Here is a 19,877-nt window from a genome sequence, read left to right as displayed (position 1 = left end):
AAATTAGGTATTCAAATTCTGCGCACAGCGTCAGCTTCCTTGAAAGAACAGAAACAAACTTTGAAGGCACGCTTTAGTGGACTATATATAGTCGTCATATTTTGGACCCCACTCATTGCGAGTAAGAGGGTTTTGCATGGCCTTCGAGATCGTCGCTTGCAGTCACACAAACAGAACTTCACTTTCACTAACCTAAATTAATCTCAAAAGCTTAGTCTCTTCTGCCGCATGTACTTTTTCGGTATCGACTGAAGGAGCAAAGCACCAAAACAGAATTTGGAATTTGTGTAATGGCGTGCTGATTGCGCAAACAAACGCTGCTACAAAAAAAAGAAAGAAACGGAAGAAAAATAGGGTGGAGGACAGACATTTGAAGCCATATTGCCCTTGGCAACGTCATAGAGGCGGTAGGAGTGCTGCGCTGTACGCCTCGTTCCAAAATCTGGCTAATTCAGAGCTCTCAGGCAGACATACTTCGTAAAGAATAATTAACTATAAGACATAGGCTACTCAGTACCAGGCTAGAAAATTCAAGAAATTGAATAACGTTTTAATTACTCGTTTGCGAGAACTGAATCTATGTATAGTGCGCCAATTACTAATGAATTAACTCGTTGCTTCCAAGTTTCAAGTTCTTGGTGAGTCGCGTGTTGCGAGAAAAAGGCTTCTGCGTTACGAAAATCAAATCGTATTATTCCAAAGTACACCTCAGTTTATTTATCCTAAAACAGCTTATTTATTCCAAACTAACCTGTGAACCATCATACACAGGAACATACTGCACAAATGTTATATTAGACGTTGTGCTTCTATTTTCGACGCACAAAATGACTTCGAAAAGGTTTCGCGCGTTGTCGTAGTTGCCAGAATGGCAGTATTCCGCATTTAAAAGATTTTGTAGCTGCTTACGCTTCGATTCTTTTCGCGGCATTGCGTAGCCAAGAGAAAAATTGTAAAAATATATACGTGAGACTTCCTTAAAATGAATTTACTTGGAAACTATGGAACTCACAGAGAACAGCAAAGTCCTGCCACACAGCTCAGTCCAATCAGGCCTTTGCTTTGTCTTCGGCAAACTTTCGTATAAATTATAGGATTGAAAGTTCGAAACAAGTGGCATTCACCTACATTGTCAGGCACCCTTTCTCGTGCCATTTTCTACGTTTTCTACGTTATCAAGGGTTTGGCGGAATGGCGGACGAATTGCATAAGCGGTGTAACTCTCAAGTGACATTGTACTGCGTCTCACAACGTGATGGAGTTAGAGCTCGTAGAAGGCTGTGGTTCATAAAGTAGGTTACACTAAAGAGCAGGCAGCTTCGCAAATTAGTACAATGAGGATGTAAAAATTTGTGGCCTGTTTTGAAGCTGACTTCGTTATGAAAGTTCTGCAATAATATCCCCCCCCCCGTCAGTGTATAACATATATGATCAATTTCTACCTATTTATTTATTTATTTATTTATTTATTAGGTACACTTTCGTTACTCGAAGCGACCGTGAAGACGTGCTTGCCATATCAGATGTTCGTCAGCGGTTTAACATACGTGAACAACAAAACTCCATATCTATTACATCGGATGCATCTCAATATCCCTGACCTGAAATAGCAATTGAATCAGCATTACAACTAAAAGGCAGACATAAGGATGGAATATACGCAGCTCAATTAAAGCGAATTCATTTATTCACTGTTACTTAATCTACTGAGTTGCTTGTCGGCGCTGTATAAATGTGACGTTTTCTTAAAAATGTAACATTTCAACTATTACGCGCAAATTTTTCCGGATCCTCATTGTGTTGAAACGTACACCTACATTTTCAGGGCATTATCAGCTGCATGTATGGTGCATTAACGCCGCTGGTTCTTGTAGTTTTCTCGAGTGCCACCTCATTTATTGTATCAATGGTGCTACCAGCCATGGAGTTTACCACGTCGTCACAGACGACGGGGCAGCTCTTTTTGGCCAAAGAGAAATTTACTTCGCGCCCATTAAGCGTAGAATATGCCGGCTCCGCGAAGATCGGAGTAAGAAGCCTCAGTGGCGGCTGTGGAAAGTTGGCTTATCCGAATTGGCGATTGATATTAGAAGATTGATTGATTTATTTTATTTTGCCTACACGACGCGAAATCGCACGTGCTTAACCAGCCTGGCGTTGCACGCTCGTCATGAAATGTAAAATAGCATTCTTCAAAAAGTCGTTGGCTCCGTCGAAGTTTCCGTTTAAACCTTCTTTTTTTTCCATTTAACAACTTTCAAAACCGCAGCACTTTAACAGACAGGCATTAGGCGTGCAATTCTGCAGAAACTGGGTTCGTCGGGGCGTTGGCTTCTGGTACTATGTCTCCCCTTTCTACCATACCATCTCCCTTCTGGGTTATTGCACGTGAGTATGAAAGTAACCGCAGCAGCTACTGCAATGGTTTGACAGGTGCGGGGGGGAAGGGGGGGGGGGAGGGCTAACGTGCATTCACGGCCAGGGCGTTCCAGAAAGCATTGCGACAAGCACCACACAGCTCGATAGGGTCAATCACCCGCCTAGAGTCGCTCAACACAGCTGTAGCAGGAGCAGCATTCGTGGGAAAATGAAGGAAGCGGCAGAAACACGCTGGCTCCGTCTAAGCTGGATTTTAAACGCTCTTTAATTTTAACAGTGACCAAAACCGCAGGAATTTGGCAGATGTGCGTGAAGAATCTTTCAGCTGCGATGACACTTTGAAAGTTCAAAGGGGTCGTCACCACAGGTGTGCGTGTTTTTTAAATCTTTAAATGGTATCTGCTACAGTTGGGCTGCCATTAAGCCCAAAATTATTAATAGAAACATTTAATTTTTTTTTACTTTCCACATATATGGTATACAGATGTACATGTTCTTTAAATTCTTTAAATGGTATCAGTTACAGTTGGGCTGCAATTAAGCCAAAAATTATTAATAGAAACATCAATTTTTTTTACTTTCCACAAATATGGTATACAGATGTGCGTGTTTTTTTAATTCTTTAAATGGTATCAGTTACAGTTGGGCTGCCATTAAGCCCAAAATTATTAATAGAAACATTTAATTTTTTTTTTACTTTCCACAAATATGGTATTCTTTTGTGAAAACGATTAAACGGAGAGAGTTCACATTTGGCTAAAGGATGGACAGTGGTACGCTACACAGAACTTGAACCATGTCGATTCATGTAGAAATAAAGGCAGAATTTTTTTTTTTGTTAAGTCATGCAAGAATTATTGCGACAGGGTTTTTATTTTTTTGTAAAGCAAATAAGGCATGCTTGAGGAAAATAATTATAGTTCCAGATTTGTACAAGGCACTAACTCAAATGTTCGCAAAATTAATTCACAGCTAACCAGCTTGGCGCTGTAGCCTCATCACGAAATCTGTAATGGTATTCTCGAAAAAGGCGTTGCTTACCGAAATCGATTTTTATGTTTTGCTCTTCATTTAACAACGTTCGTAACAGCCAGAATTTGGCAGCCGGACGTAGGGTGCGTGCAGAATACTTCAGAAATGCTAAAACCATTACGAAATTTTTATTTCGCCGGACACGCAAAGGAACGTATAAGCGGCGAGAATTTGGAGTGGCACCCTGTCGCGAGTGACGTCACGGCCAGGACGCCGCTCCCTCCGGCTAGCTCGGCTGCCGCGCGCGCTCGTTCTCTTCCTGTATGCTTGAGGTATGGGCGAATCGAGCCGTACTTATTGAAGGACAGTCGCCTTCTTTCTGCTGCCATGCATGAATCACAGTTCCTTCTTCTAAAGTTCGTGAGTCGAAAAAATTTGCGGCTTGGATATCGCAAGCTATGTAGTGTTGAAAGGGTTTACTGATATTGTAACGCATATATGCGCCATGTCCGTCCATAAATTTTGCGTAAAAAGAATGTCTGCAAATTCAAGACGCGAAGCTGTGTATAATGCTTCGCTAAACACTTATTCCCTGAGTACTTAGCTATGAGAGACATTGCATTTTACATGGAAGAAAGATCTTGGTATTCGGTGTCAACATGTTATCCGTGTTAGAAAGACACTGCCCAGCGAAGCTGTCATCATGATTTTTATTACTCTGGTGAATTGTTGTAGTCAAATATGGCCACTTTATTAATGCGTAAAAGAAAAAGTTAGGTGCGCATTTCGTATGAAAATTTGCAGCTACTTTCACCGCTCTCTGAAACAGGTCCCCATAACACGAATTGCTCATGGCGACTAACACGACGGCGCGTCATATATAGTATCTACATATATAGTTAATTCATAAATACCATAGTAACAATCATCTAAAAGAAAAGTTTCGTGGTTAAGATCGAGAGCCAATCAATTGCAAGCCATGAAGTGTTTCATGGTGGCCCTCAAAAGCCTTTATCGGCAATATGACACACCCCTCACGCAACGGAAGCAACCGGCTGTCGTTATGGCGAGGCACGGATTGTTCGCGACTCCCATCAGTTTACTACAACTTAGAGTTAAAACCATGAATCAGTTTTTTACAGCGCCAATTTCGATGCCTAAAGTATACTCGAGGTACCACAGCGCAGCTTGGGCTGCCTAGAAAAGCAAAATTCAAACACCTTCTGCCGCACCATGTCTCGATTCAGCGTCGTTTAATTATACAAACGTAGAACTATTCACTTCGTGAGTACATAAAAGAGAACTTCGCAAACCTTCATAAGGAAGACACCACAAGCCTGACATATGTCGCTTGATTTTTCACCCTCCACACACAAATATAGCTTCAATATATCCCATACTACTTATGAATGGTGCTTCGGCTTCTTTGTAGCTAGTTGTAGCCATACGGTCCAAAAGGCATATTTCACTAAAAAAATTCGGCCAAGCAGCCTGTGCCAGTTCGCCAAACAGATTCGTCATGTACATTCCTCAGGGGAGTTGAACGTGTATCATGGAAAAGGGAATATATATTGGTACATTCCTTTTCGTATCCTGCAAACAGCTGTAAACCTCAGTTAGCATTACTTGAAGTTACCGCCACTTAAGATAAACACGTGAAAAACCGCCTAATTTTTAGATGCAGTTAAAGAAGCTTGTGGTGATGGTAGAACCTGAACTGCAATGTTACTTAAGTCCTCCCGTTACTGCCGAGCGTACGTTTCTGTGAAGAGATGCAAAAATTCTAAATTATACCATGAATCACTCGTCGTGAGCAAACCTGTCTCAGCGGATTAAAATCAAGGTAACTCTTGTAGAATTCATATATAGCCAGCGTTTGTGCCACACTTGTGGCACCGCTCCAGGTATCGTATCATAACTGGATTCTTACAGGCTATGTTATTGCGGTTGTCGATCCGCGCGCTCTGCGCTCCTTCGGCTGGCACCGTAGCGCTGCCTTTGAGAATTGTATTGTCGTCTAAGAAATAAGCTCTTTGGATAAATTTTCGCAAACGAAGACGTCGTAAAAATATATTTCAGACGACTGCCATAAGTATACAAGCAGAGGGAACGAGAGCGAACAAACGAAAACACTGCAGAAGGCGCCCCGCCCGAACTGCAGCAGACAACAGGCGCTTGTCTGTGCCCTGACGTAACAAGCTCGCAACGGCCCTGTAGTTCGTTCTCGGGGCTAATAGCTAACCAGCCTAGGGCTGTTCACAGACGACGGGACAGCTCTTTTTGGCCCAAGAGAAATTTATTTCCCGCCCATTAAGCGTAGAACATGCCGGCTTCTCGTATATCGGAGTAAGAAGCATCAGTGGCGGCTGCGGAAATTTGGCTTATCCGAATTGGCGATTGATATTGGAAGATTGATTGATTTATTTTATTTTGCCTACACGACGCGAAATCGCACGTGCTTAACCAGCCTGGCGTTGCACGCTCGTCATGAAATGTAAAATAGCATTCTTCAAAAAGTCGTTGGCTCCGTCGAAGTTTCCGTTTAAACCTTCTTTTTTTTTCCATTTAACAACGTTCGAAACCGCAGCACTTTAACAGACAGGCATTAGGCGTGCAATTCTGCAGAAACCGGGTTCATCTACTATGTCTCCCCTTTCTACCATACCATCTCCCTTCTGGGTTATTGCACGTGAGTATGAAAGTAACCGCAGCAGCTACTGCAATGGTTTGACAGGTGAGGGGGGGAGGGCTAACGTGCATTCACGGCCAGGGCGTTCCAGAAAGCATTGTGACAACCACCACACAGCTCGATAGGGTCAATCACCCGCCTAGAGTCGCTCAACACAGCTGTAGCAGGTGCAGCATTCGTGGGAAAACGAAGGAAGAGGCAGAAACACGCTGGCTCCGTCTAAGCTGGATTTTAAACGCTCTTTAATTTTAACAGTGACCAAAACTGCAGGAATTTGGCAGATGTGCGTGAAGAATCTTTCAGGTGCGATGACACTTTGAAAGTTCAAAGGGGTCGTCACCACAGGTGTGCGTGTTTTTTGAATCTTTAAATGGTATCTGCTACAGTTGGGCTGCCATTAAGCCCAAAATTATTAATAGAAACATTTAATTTTTTTTACTTTCCACAAATATGGTATTCTTTTGTGAAAACGATTAAACGGAGAGAGTTCACATTTGGCTAAAGGATGGACAGTGGTACGCTACACAGAACTTGAACTATGTCGATTCATGTAGAAATAAAGGCAGAACTTTTTTTTGTTAAGTCGTGCAAGAATCATTGCGACAGGGTTTTTATTTTTTGTAAAGCAAATAAGGCCTGCTTGAGGAAAATAATTATAGTTCCAGATTTGTACAAGGCACTAACTCATATGCTCACAAAATTAATTCACAGCTAACCAGCTTGGCGCTGTAGCCTCATCACGAAGTCTGTAATGGTATTCTCGAAAAAGGCGTTGCTCATCGAAGTGGACTTTTATGTTTTGCGCTTCATTTAACAACGCTCTTAACTGCCAGAATTTGGCAGCCGGACGCAGGGTGCGCGCAGAATATTTCAGAAACCAAGTTTCATTTCGCCGGACACGCAATGGAACCTACAGCTAAACAGCCCGGCGCAGCACCCTCGTCATGAGGTGCACAACAGTATTCTCGAAAAAGGCGTTGGTCATCAAAATCGTCTTTTATATGTTACTTCTCACTTACCAACGCCCACATCTGCTGGAATGTAACAATCCAATGAATTAAATGGCCTTAAATGATGACGTACTCGTCATCACACGGTTCTCATTTCGATATTTCTATTGCTTTTCTCACCGACGCTATGCGGAAATCCACAACAGGGCATTGGGCAATACAACAAAATCGTCACAAACGTCACAAATCGTCACAAACAGAAATGTCCGCATAGGACATTTCGGTTGCTGAATCGCATCCAATTTATTCATGCGAGCGTCTCCTATACAGGCGTGGTCTAGATGTTGCCCTTACGCGAGAATACTTGCATCGAACAGCTCGGACTCAGCAGACTGTGACACATCTGATATATCTGCGATAGTGGAGTATATACATGTTGCCTGTACCAAGTAAAATCGAGAATGGCAGACATTGAGCTCTTCGTTGGAGCCACTTAATAACAAGGCCGTTGGGCGGGAATGTTTTAACATAGCAAGCTGGGCTATAGTTAGTAACTGAACATATTCAGCGAAACCTGGACGAAGGACAGAAGGAAGTAAACGATACGCGCGCAGTATCTGCGCTAGTATCGTGCACTTCCTTTTGTCCTTTCTTTTTTCTCTTCCCCTTCCCTCTGACTAGAGTATAGAGGCTAGAATATCGATATTACTTCAGGCTCATATTGGCGTTTTCTCAATAAATTCTCATCCATCCCCACTTTGTCTCCTCCGTTATATTTGATGTATTTTAGAACAAAGCAATTGTCGTCGAAATCGTAGAAGTACTTTCCGTTCCTAGACGTGATAAGGTGACTTTCTACTTGATTTAAGCACGTTGGCAGGCTAGTGGTTTGGATTCGTGATACCAAATGCAAGCGCAGCTGGACGGGGATTTAGAAAAAAAGAGCACACAGTGTGTTTCTATCTCTGTTCGCGTCCGTTCGCGATTGCACATAGTGTCATGAAGCCTTTGTACTATATTTTACTTTGTAAATTCCTGCTTATCAGTTAGCGGAAAGAATAAGGGAAACCTGGGCTGGATGATTTGTTTGTTACACCAAGCCAATGAAACAAACAATAAAGACGGAAAAGAAATAGTATGAACTAATTGTCTTTTCGCGTAGCTCTTTCTACTCTTTTGGCTTTGGCGTGACTGCTGGCTGCCGGGTCTCTCAGTATCTCGGTGGATCTGGTCTTGCACAGTGGCTTGACGTGTCGCGCTGAGTGGGTCTTCTGCACTGACGACAGCGGCCTCTAAAACCGATTTTTTTTAACACGATGCTTTTTTTAAGCACTAAGGGAGAACAAAGCATCGGATCAACCACACTCATCGGATGGACACATTTAAATATATCTGCATGAGGATTTCGCGGAAACCTGGCTTGATCTCCAACACAGAAAAAAGGTTGCTGAAAGACGAATGACGAATATGGAGAAAAAAGTTATTTAAGAAATATTGTGCTTCTTACACTAGTACATAAAGGGACTGCATAAAAATATCGTAAGACACACGACAACGTGCCACTCTTCCCTTTCCACGGCAGGAGTATTCACAACAAAATAACCCGCCGGAGAGGAGGTACGCAGGGCGCGCCGCACACGGCTACAATAGGCCGCACTGGTATAAAGTGCCAGCACGTTTAGCAGTCGAGTCAGTGAGGGTATGCTTCTTCTGTCATTTGTTTTTGCGTGCTTTGTGATTTCTTTGACCTGCGACTGACGGACCCAGTACATCGCCACTGACTTTCTACAAAGCATTGCAGGCCAGGTAAGCCACTGTTATAATCATTTGCAGTTTGTAAAATTTACAAATTTAGTATAAAATGATGAATATTAAAATTTAGCCCAGTTGTCCTGCAACACTTTGTTGCAAAGAAAGGTTATTCTCTGCAGACTGCTTTTGAGTTTCTCAGTTCTAATCCTTGGAAATTTGGTAAATAGATGCTGCCGCTGCCCGAATTTCGCTGCTCTGCTCTCGGTTTTTCCCATGATCAACTGCTTCGGCAGTCGAGTGCTTTTAGAGCGAAACTTTCTTTGTAGACCCTAACGGACTTTTTAGCTGCGGCTGAGTGCTCTTGTCCAGCCGAATAATCCACAAAAAAAAAAGATGGATAACGTGTTTGATAGAGGACTTGAACCTAGGTTCACCAGCAACGCAGCGCGATGCTCCAAAAATAAAGGGACACTAAAGGCAAATATTAAGTTAAACTAAAGTGATAGATTACTTCTCGGGAATCTCTAAGGCGTCAATATTATTTCGAACAGAGCCTTAATAATCGAGAAATTGAGGTAAATGCAGGATACGATTACAGACTCCTCCGCGACATTCAAGTACTTGCCCGATGACGAAAGCACTCAGTTAAATTCTGTCATTAGTACTCAACCACTCGTTGCACAAATCAACCTTGTATTGCATTATAAGGCGAAATACGTGCAGTACATCGAGGTACAGGCAACGCCACGAATACGGTATGGAGCGAGCCATGCTTGGCCGGGTTCTTAAGTGTTCTCAGTAGCATGCATTCCTATGCAGCTACGCTCGACAGGCTTATTTTAATACATCAGCATCAGGAGTATCAAAGTGAAGTAAAGTGTAGGTGCGAAAGTGAGGGGAAGCGGATCACGTGGAAGAGGTAGAGAGGGGATGCACATGGATGGGAGTGCTTAGAAGGTCGCTTATATATATATATATATATATATATATATATATATATATATATATATAAACACCTGACTATGTAAACCTGACTAAAACAGCACAAGGGAGCCAAGACCCAGTCAGTCCTACCACATTTTGCCTTGGTTTCCCCTTTCCTTTGAAAGACATAAACATCAAATCAAATCAACGCACCATATTGTGCATTTTTCACTGAAACATCTTCTTATAAGTAATAATGTAATCTGCGCGCGGTGAATGACATCCTACTTACTTTTGTTCCCCAGATGCCTGGAATTCGCTTCATGCAGTGCCAGAAGTGTGGAAAGAGAAAGAACACGCTAAGGTCCTTGTTTCGCCACTTACACGCTGAGCATGGGCACGAACAGAACTGGGTGTGTGGACTTGACGGATGCCTGAGGACATATAGACATTATGGAGCTTACAGAAAGCATGTTTCAAGGTACCATTCAGGTCTCCTCGAAGGTACTGAGGATATGGAAGAGCCACAAGGGACAAAAGAAGGTGTAGACAATGCGGAACATGACATTGAGGTGGTTCCTGGCAGCAGTGAGGGGGATGAACTATTCAGTGCAAACACAAGCTTTGCAGTGTCTGGAGAAAGAAGTTCAAGCTTGTCTACTGATCAGTGTCCAAACTTATTTAAACAGTTTGCGCATCTACAATTGAAATGGAAAGAGGGAAAGCGCCTACCGAATGCAACAATTCAAGAAATATCCGCGGATTTGGTGATGTACCTTCAGTCTTTCGTAGCACATTTTTTTACTGAGGCTCATGGTGGCTTCAAATCTGCCACATCATTCATTCAGAATGACTTAGCAAGGCTCATTAATGATCAGGAACGTGAAAAATATTGGAAGTTCTGCATGAACTTTGTAGAACCACAAACTATCTGTCTTGGTAGGGACATTAATAGGAAGAAAGAAGTGTTTACTTATGTTCCTGTACTGAAAGTATTAACGAACTTGCTCGAAAGTCCTCAAGCTGACGCAAGAATTAGGTCAAGAAATTCAGGAGATTATCTTGTTGACGTTTTTGACGGCAAAACATTCCAAGAGCATGCATACTTTCAAGGAAATACAAAGAAGCTGTGCATTCAGTTGTATACGGATGAGTTTGAGGTTTGCGATCCCCTCGGAAGCAAACGGGGAAAACACAAAATAATGTCAGTGTATTATACGCTTCTAAATGGCCCACCAGAAACAAGGTCACAGCTTTCGTCAATTCATTTAGCTGTGCTAGCGAAGGAAAAATTTGTTGTGAAATATGGTTTAAAGCGAATTTTACAACCTCTTGTTAACGACATTGCACATCTTGAAACGACAGGCATTTTTATTAATGGGGAAGTTTGCACAGGCTCAGTTTTATTTGCCTGCGGAGACAACCTTTCTATGCATCGACTGCATGGGAGGGTTCAGATGTAGTTTCAGCAAAGGCAGAATATGTCGCCACTGCATGGCTTTGAGCAGTGAAATTGGAAGAAAGCACAGACCGGCAGACTTTGTTGAAAGAACGCCAGCTGCCCACGATCGCCAAGTAAGCTTACTTCAAAGCGGGGTTAGCTGTCTCCCCATATATGGCGTAAGGAGTGAGTGTGCTGTTAAATTTTCAGGTTTTCATGCTACGCAGCACCTTCCCCCGGACCTCATGCATGATTTACTTGAAGGTGTAATTCCATTTTTGCTGAAGCACGTTCTCCTTTCTCTAGTGAAAAAAAGAATCATTACTTTAGAGTATTTGAACTCTTCAATTGTGGGCTACTGCTATGTTGACAATGACAGGCGGAACAAACCTGAGCAGTTGTCAATGACAATGTTGCAAGGCAGTATAAAAGGAAGTGCATCGCAACTATTTTGTTTATTTCGATACTTGCCATTCTACATAGGTACACAGATTCCAAAAGGAGTTGAAGAATGGGAGCTTTACATTTTGCTGCGAAAAATAGTTGATATTCTCATGAGCCGAAGAGTCACTATGGAATATATCGCTTATGTAGACCGCCTCATCTCTTGCTTTTGCGTTGACTTCACGGAAGTTTTTCGAGATGTACGTATTCCATGTAAAATGCACTTTCTGATCCACTATCCAAAGTATATGGAAATGTATGGACCACTCATAAATGCATGGGCAATGAGATACGAAGCAAAACACCAGTATTTCAAGGATTTGGCCAGAAAGTTGAAGAACTTTAGAAACATTACATCGACCCTTGCAAGTCGCCATCAAGGTTATGAGATGTACCTGCAGTCTTGTGGCGATCATGGTGCAGCCTTTAGGACTGTAGGATGCAAAAGAATCATGTTTGAGGAGATGCCTTCACAGATAAAAACAATTCTCTCTTCGAAGAATATGAGGGAAGGAGAGGCATTTTCTCTTAAATCTTTATGCACTGGCGGTATATTGTACACAGTTGGTAGCGTTGTGGTCACCGATGTTAGTCCAGAGGAACCAGCTTTTGTTATGATTAAAAATATTTTTTCTGTGCAGAGGCATATTTTTGCTTTTGCTCAGAAGCTGGAGACAATAGAACACGACGAGCACTTTCATGCTTACGTTGTGAGGAAGTGTCCGGAGTGCATTGTCATCAAGAACTTGACTAGCCTTTCAATGGATGTGCTAACGATTCATAGTGTAGGAAATAGGACTCTTGTATGCCCACGCCATGCCCTTATATAGGTTGTTTAATTATGTGTAATATATTTTATTTATTATTAGCCTAAAATCTGCTCTTGGATAACCAAACATCCACGATGCTCTTTATGTATCAGCCCGGTACTGGTGCTCATTGTTTGTGGTATACAGTAATACATCTCTCCCTATGCTTTGTCGATTCCTATCAGTTTGTACACTTTTAAGACAGTCTACAGATTATGTTGATGTACTCTTACAAGCTCAGTATAGTCTTCTATTTGTTGTTACGTTTGTGATTTAAGGAACGACTCATTACTTTTAGCAATTTTCGCATTTAGAGTGCTTGTTTCTTTCTTATAGCTGTTCTTGCAATTTCGTTTGTTAGTGGTATAGCCAGTACATGCACAATAAAAGAGAATAATTAAATCAGGAACAAATAACTCAATAATAAATTTTGTCTTGGTTCTTTGGCTTGTGTGTTACTAGAATGGTATACTACTGTCATTCTGTTGGCATGTCTATACTGTATATCTGGTGTATATTAGTCTGTTGCCGATGCCACTGCTTCACTATCTGAGTAAAAATGCAGCCATTTGCTGCGACAGCTGTGGATACATTTACGGCTTTGGTATTCTGACGTGTTCATTTTTGCACTGGACAGTAGTCCTGCATCATTCTGTATTATTTTTCTTTCTCCAGCTTTCCTGGAGGCATGCACTGTGACACTGCTTTTTTTAGTAATAGTGCGCCACACGTGATTCTCGATCCTGTGATTTAAATATTTTTAGTGCAGTGCAAGTTTCTGCACGCCCTCGGTATCCTTATTCAGAAAATGGGTTACTTGTGCACTGTTACATTTATTTTTGCCTGTATTTGTAGTTTTCATACATGCTTTCTGTCCAGAGTTTAATAAACATTTGTTTTATTGATGAACACTAGTTACGTTACACCACACCATATAACAGTTCATATCCGCCACCAATCCAGATGCACACAATATCAGTAGAGCATTGGTTTGAGCTCGTTGGTAGGCTATTATTCAAAGAAATTTACGGCGCAAACCTGACGAGCCCCAAGAACACAATGTGTTCTTGGTCCCCGTTTTCTTTGCACGGTATTTTTTTAATTATGCTATTAGTATTCTATAAAGACTTCCATTTCCCGGAGGTAATAGGTGAACTGTTTTGTGACTCTGCTCATGACTGTGATAGAAACAAAATGTTAAAACAGCACAATCAATGTGGATACAAGGATGCGTCATTAAGTACCTGTGTACAATGCTGCCACGATAAGTTGCACTTTTCATGCCGACTGTAACAGACAGTAAAAGTGAAAAAGAAACACCCTTGCAGTGTTTGGGTAATTCTTGAAGTAAATACACCCTTGCTGGCTGTAAATGGGTTGTTCTGATAGGAAAAACACCCCACATGCCAAAAATTAAAACACCCTAGGGTTATTTTCGCCATCGTAACACCCTTGTGGGGTGTTATGGGGAAAAGTTTTCACCCTTGAGGGTGTAAATTATTTTACTGTGTACTGTGCAAAGAAGAGACCGGCTCACTGAGGTTGCCGTTTAATATGCAAACGACACATCGGGTGCTGTGCGATAGGTTGCTTTCTTTGTGTCTTTCTTTGCTCATTTCTTTCTTTCTTTCTTTCTTTCTTTCTTTCTTTCTTTCTTTCTTTCTTTCTTTCTTTCTTTCTTTCTTTCTTTCTTTCTTTCTTTCTTTCTTTCTTTTCCTTTCTTTCTTTCTTTCTTTCTTTCTTTCTTTCTTTCTTTCTTTCTTTCTTTCTTTCTTTCTTTCTTTCTCTTTGGTCGGGATTGGCGCCTAAGAACTTGCAACGGCTGCAATCTCCTCTTGGCAGACGGGCTCAGGTCTACGCGGCACGATTGCAAATGGACTGCTTTATATTCCTAGGGTATAGGCGCAAACAGCGAGGATTCACGCTAAGAATCGCTGTACTGGAAACGCGCAGTATTCTTCTCATGTATTTTTCTTTTATTTCCTGCTTTCGTTCTTCCTCGCGGCACCTCTGTACGCGGGAAGAAAGAAAGAAAGAAAGAAAGAAAGAAAGAAAGAAAGAAAGAAAGAAAGAAAGAAAGAAAGAAAGAAAGCGCACACACTATTCGTGACAACCACCGTTGAATGCAACGAACGGGATCCTTTGTATACTATATAGTGGTACGAATGCATCGCCCGACTGCATCGAACGACTAGCGATTGAAACGGGAACGCATTGCGAGTGCTCGCGGCATGGTTATAATGCAATGCACAACCTAACCTTATAGCGTGACGGGCAATTCAGTTGAGTATAACGCTCTAACTATAGCTAACCAAACGGCTGTCCACGATTTCTGCCTTCATCGATCATACGCAAACTGAAGCTTCGGACGGCGCTTTTTCTTCTATCGAAATGACGTACGGGCGATATGTGTGACTTGGCTAGCTGCCTTTGTGTTTTATAGCTATAGACGCATACGTTGGCAAAGCGATGGAACACATGACAAAAAAAGAAAGGTAAATGCAATAGACGGGTCATGCATACCCGGACCTTTCAGTTACTCTTTGTGTTACTTAGCTTTAGCATTGCGCGCTTGTGTGCGTGCGTGCCCGCAAGCGCGCACGTACACAAGCACACAAGTGCATATGTGTGCGAGAGAGAGAAAACAGAGCGAGGAGAAGAAGCAAAGGGCAGTGAAATCAATTAGAGACAGATACGATTCACTATGACCTGCAGTGAGTGCAGGGAAACTGGACATACACAGAGAAAAGTAAGGGGAAAAAATGGAACACCGGCGTAAATCGCACTTCTAAATTTCAGGTAGTACACACACACACGAATACCGCAAAAAGTGGACTGGAGGCTAGCCACCGCCGCAGATAATAGATAGGGCATCGCAGGTGCAATGCGGAAGATGTGTGTTCGGCTCCAAATAGCGGCAAGCTTATTTTTTTCTTTTGTTTTTGTTCACTTCAATCAGCCCCGTTACATTATTATTTCTACATTACCGTTAAAGCACAGATAACTCCCACTATACCTTCCTTGGTATCACTGTCTGCTGGCTTACTGCAGCTGTATCTAACAAAAAATCGAGCACCTAGATTTTTTTTTGTTGTTGTTAGGCTAAGCCGAATGAATTCTCCGCATTTTCTCATCGATCTGGAGACGCACACACAGAGAGAGAAAGAGAGAGATAAACTTAGCGATGCGCTGAAGATGCTAACCCAGCTGATCGGCTGGCATGGTACTCCTGGTGCGGGGTGATAATTATGGAATGCACGGTGAACACATAAACACACAATTAAAAGAAATTATGGGGTTTTAGGTGTCAAAACCACTTTCTGATTATGAGGCACGCCGTAGTGGAGGACTCCGGAAATTTTGACCACCTGGGGTTCTTTCACGTTGTTACGACTTTGCACCGCTGCACCACGATTACGACTTTGTGGTCCCGTAGCGCTCGTCACCCGTTTCGTGACAGAGCGTTGGTAGCGAAGACTCCGAGCCAGGCGTCGATGAGAATAACGAAAGGGATTTTATACATTATATACAGGTCATTGTACAGGACAAGATCGGATCGGCACTGGGGCCGACAGCTCACACAAACGCGACTGTTCCCGCACGGCGACGTCCGGCGAACGCGTGACACATCTCACCCCAGTCGGGGGCGACACTGTCTACCGGTGGGTCGGCGGATCCGGTTTTCGAGGCGGCCTCCTCGTCGCTTTATAATCCCCGAGAACCATTGTCACTCAAACGGCCCAATACTAAGTCAGCACACAACGGTCGTCCGAGAGGTCCAACCAGCGACCGCGCTGGCCACCCGGTTCAAAGTTCGCGCGCGCGGTGACCCCCAGGAAAAGGGAGGTGCGGCGCCGGGCTGTCTGGCACTTGCCGACACATCTGAACACGTTGCCTGCCGATGCTTCTCCCGCAGGACACCGCTGCCTGACGGCTCAGCATCTTGACTTTTCAAGGGAGAGTTTGGGCGCTCGCAGGTTAAATTCTGCATCTTGCAGATTCGGAATCCGGTCTTGTAGTAATGGCACAACAACGTGCACCTAAATCTAAGTACACGGGTGTTTTCGCATTTCGCCCCCATCGGAATGCGGCCGCCGTGGCCGGTATTCGATCCCGCGACCTTGTGCTCAGCAACCCTAAACGCACAATTGGGAAGTGACACATATCATTGTCAAGCAGCATTTTTGCCACTCTCAGGTCTCAGGAATGGTCGAAACAATGAGGCGTCGTACAGTGAGTCCTAGCCAGCTCCCGCGCGTTTCAAGCATTTGGTGCTGATACGACGTTACATTTTTTTTTTAAATTCTGGACTTAACTAAGAGTTTTCGCGAAACACAATTCTTATGGCCCAATTCTTGCCCTTCGCTTTAACGAAACTTCTTATTATGAGGCGCGTAGTGTACCATTAAGTATCGAGATAACAATAAATAAGCACAAGATGCGCATGAGAGAGAGAGAGAGAGATTGAAGGAAAGGCCGCGAGGTCTGCGAAGGTGAAAATAAATAAAAAAGATGACAATAAGGATGTCGCTTTGTCCGACGGTGTCAGTCGAAACTACAGTCGCTCACCGAGGTCTGATGACTTCAGGAAAGTATCGTTCTGGTTTTGTGAGGCATGTGGCCATATCGTCCAAGTAATTTCGTCCTCATGAATGATCTTGCAACGAGCTTACCTATACGTAGTGTGATGTATAAGATGCTGGCGGTTATAGCGGGTACGGATAAAGAGGAAATGTTCGACAGGCTCCTCACGCCCGCAACTGCCGCAGGAAGGTGCACATGCGAAAGTTCACCCTACCTACGTCCTCCCGTGTACACTACTGTTGTCACTGCGTAAGAACTACCTCGCAGTACGAACTAGCGAGTTCATTCCATCCATCAGGCAAGGCTGCGAAGCTGATGGATGGAATAAACTTTACTGGCACGTGCTGCCATTCCCATTGGTGAGTGAGTTTCTTATTCCAGGAAACAGCGGCTCTCTGCCGCTGAAAACAGGTTTACTTTAGACCGTCCAAAAAAAAAAGAAATGCGGGCGTCGAGAAGGAACATTGAAGTTTGTACTCCTACGAGATAACGGAAGTGATTAAAAAGTCAACGACCATACAGTGCTGAGATATACAACACGTGGTGTGTGCAACGCCGTTACTGCCGCAGGCAAGGTAACGTTGACAAACAACAAATTCGCCGTGCGTTTTCGCGGAAAACACTCGCGCGTTCCCGCAGCTATAATACGATGAGCGAGGCGACGTGTCCGGAATAATTGCGCGATAATTTGATTATGGAGCAGCCGCGGAAGCTGCTGCCTGCGTTGTTCTTGCGCAGAGGCGCCGAATTCCGCGCCCGCAACCAAGGGACTCCAGCGCCTGCAACCAGGGACAGTTGTTTGTTTATTTTGCTCTTGTAAGTTTACATCGCCAGCTTCCGCCAAACATGCTATTTCAGGCTTGCAGCTTCATAACATAACCAGCGAACGTAAGTGTTTCTCCGTCTCGAGGGTCTTTCTTTTCTTTCTTTTTCGGTTCCTTTGCTCGTTGCATTTTTTTTCTTCGGTCTCTGCTGCACAGCCTTTATTACTGTGTGATGCCACTACGAGTTTTGGGCGCTGACTCTCGTCCCTAATTTAATTTTGCCCGCCTGATCCGCACTACAAGGCACCCTGGCAAGAGAACTGAGTACATGCGTACAGCTTCTGCCTATGCGGTGTATAAAACGTGCAGCCTAAAGCCATATTTAGGCGCATCGAAAGAAAGAAGAAAAAATTAAGGGGGCGGGAAAGCGGGTAGGCGTGAATTCAGAAGAAACGCGAGCACAGCGTCGTGTTGATGCTTCCTCCATATTTGTCGCTTCTTTTTTTCTCATTTTTAAGGCTTTGTTTTACGCTGCCAGTGCGTCTCAAATGTGTTGCTAACAAGCTCAAATGTTAGCGATTTGAAATATACAAACAAACATACAAGAAAAAAAAAGACATTGGAAGCTTCACGTCGTGCACCTGGTGTGATCTCCGTGCGCACAATCTTGAACAGAAATTGAATTGTCTAGGTTACGCGCAGCTAGAACTCTTGAAGCAATTTTTTTCACGCTTTGTATAAATTCAATCAAATTCTGAATCCTAAAGGTATGTATGTATGTATGTATGTATGTATGTATGTATGTATGTATGTATGTATGTATGTATGTATGTATGTATGTATGTATGTATGTATGTATGTATGTATGTATGTATGTATGTATGTATGTATGTATGTATGTATGTATGTATGTATGTATGTATGTATGTATGTATGTATGTATGTATGTATGTATGTATGTAGTTCTGGAGACGTGGTACTATTGAAAGGGCGAAGCGAGCGGCAGCGCAAAGCGTTCGTTTTGAGACGAGCACGCGCGCTCCCCACTGCTGGCGCTCCTCAAAATGCCACCGTCTTGACAGCGAGCGCTCGCTGTCATCTAGTGAGACCTGTTAATGTTTGGTGCGTCATACGGCATGCTTGTTTAGTTGTTAGGCGAATGCTTACTGGAATTTATACAGCCTATAAGATTACGAACCTTACGTCGTTTAATTGTCTAATACTTTGCTACCGCTATCAATGTATTGCCTTTCGAAAGAAACTGCGACATCTCTTTCAGTGGCCTGAGTATGCAGGCTTGACGTGAATCCGTCAAGACTTTTTTTTTTATTTGTTGTTAATTATTTCTTCAACACGGGCATACGCAGGAATCAATTGCGCAGCTTAGGAGTTAAACACAAGTAGTTTGCTTTAGATAAAGCGGAACTTCCTTGGCACTGTCGGGTTTTTGCGGAACTCTTTTGTTTTTTCTCGCAGGAAAACTTGCCAGAATACAAGAATCAGAATAAGGCCCTATCTACTATGCCGATGTCTCGCGTTCCCCGGAGGCTCCTCATACGACCCTCACTCACAGGCGACTCATGACGGAGGCATAGTGCTGAACACAGTTACAAGGTTTCTCCGACGCTCAAGAAGAGGCGCTTCATGCAATTCTCGTTGGCTACATCGACAGGAAACGTTAGCGATTTAATGCGGCGCACTCAGAAAATGGGATAACGCTACCGTCGTCATGTGATGGGACTTCATTCACTTAATGCGGAGGCGTCACGGAGAACCCATTCTGGTCAAGGAACGCCCGTCTGCAGCGAGAGGCCACTATATAATACCGTATTTACCAGAATCTAGGCTCATAAATAGAAGAAATCGATCTCAGGCTTGTTGGTAAATTTCTCTCGAGTACTACGTTTGCGCAGCTCAAAGAAATAGGACAAGAAGGAAAACAAAACGACGTGAACAGGCACTGTACACGTCGTTTCGCGTCCTGTTTGTCCTGTTTATTTGCGCTGCACAAATTTAGTACTCGAGATAATCATATCCAGAAATGAATGAATGAATGAATGAAACAGTCCTCTAACGTAAGCCTGCCTACTTCAATTTAGTTGCGTCTTAATGAATCCCAGGGGCTGGAAAATACAACAATAATATTCTAATGCCATTATTTCTGGTACT

General features: G+C 43.1%; 2 protein-coding genes across 7 annotated transcripts in view; one reads left to right on the top strand and one right to left on the bottom strand.

Annotated features, from left to right (window-relative positions):
- The window catches only part of LOC135919314 (immunoglobulin domain-containing protein oig-4-like), a 380,763-nt gene that overhangs the window by 225,209 nt on the left and 135,677 nt on the right, over positions 1-19,877 (bottom strand). The gene's annotated exons all lie outside the window — the stretch shown is intronic.
- Nep3 (Neprilysin 3) overlaps positions 1-19,877 on the top strand; it is a 185,285-nt gene that overhangs the window by 98,179 nt on the left and 67,229 nt on the right. The window lies entirely within an intron of this gene.

This window comes from Dermacentor albipictus, chromosome 2, assembly GCF_038994185.2.
Source record: "Dermacentor albipictus isolate Rhodes 1998 colony chromosome 2, USDA_Dalb.pri_finalv2, whole genome shotgun sequence".
Classification (NCBI taxonomy): Eukaryota; Metazoa; Arthropoda; class Arachnida; order Ixodida; family Ixodidae; genus Dermacentor; species Dermacentor albipictus.
Note: the sequence above shows the minus strand (reverse complement) of the source record. Positions and strands in the feature narration are given on the sequence as shown.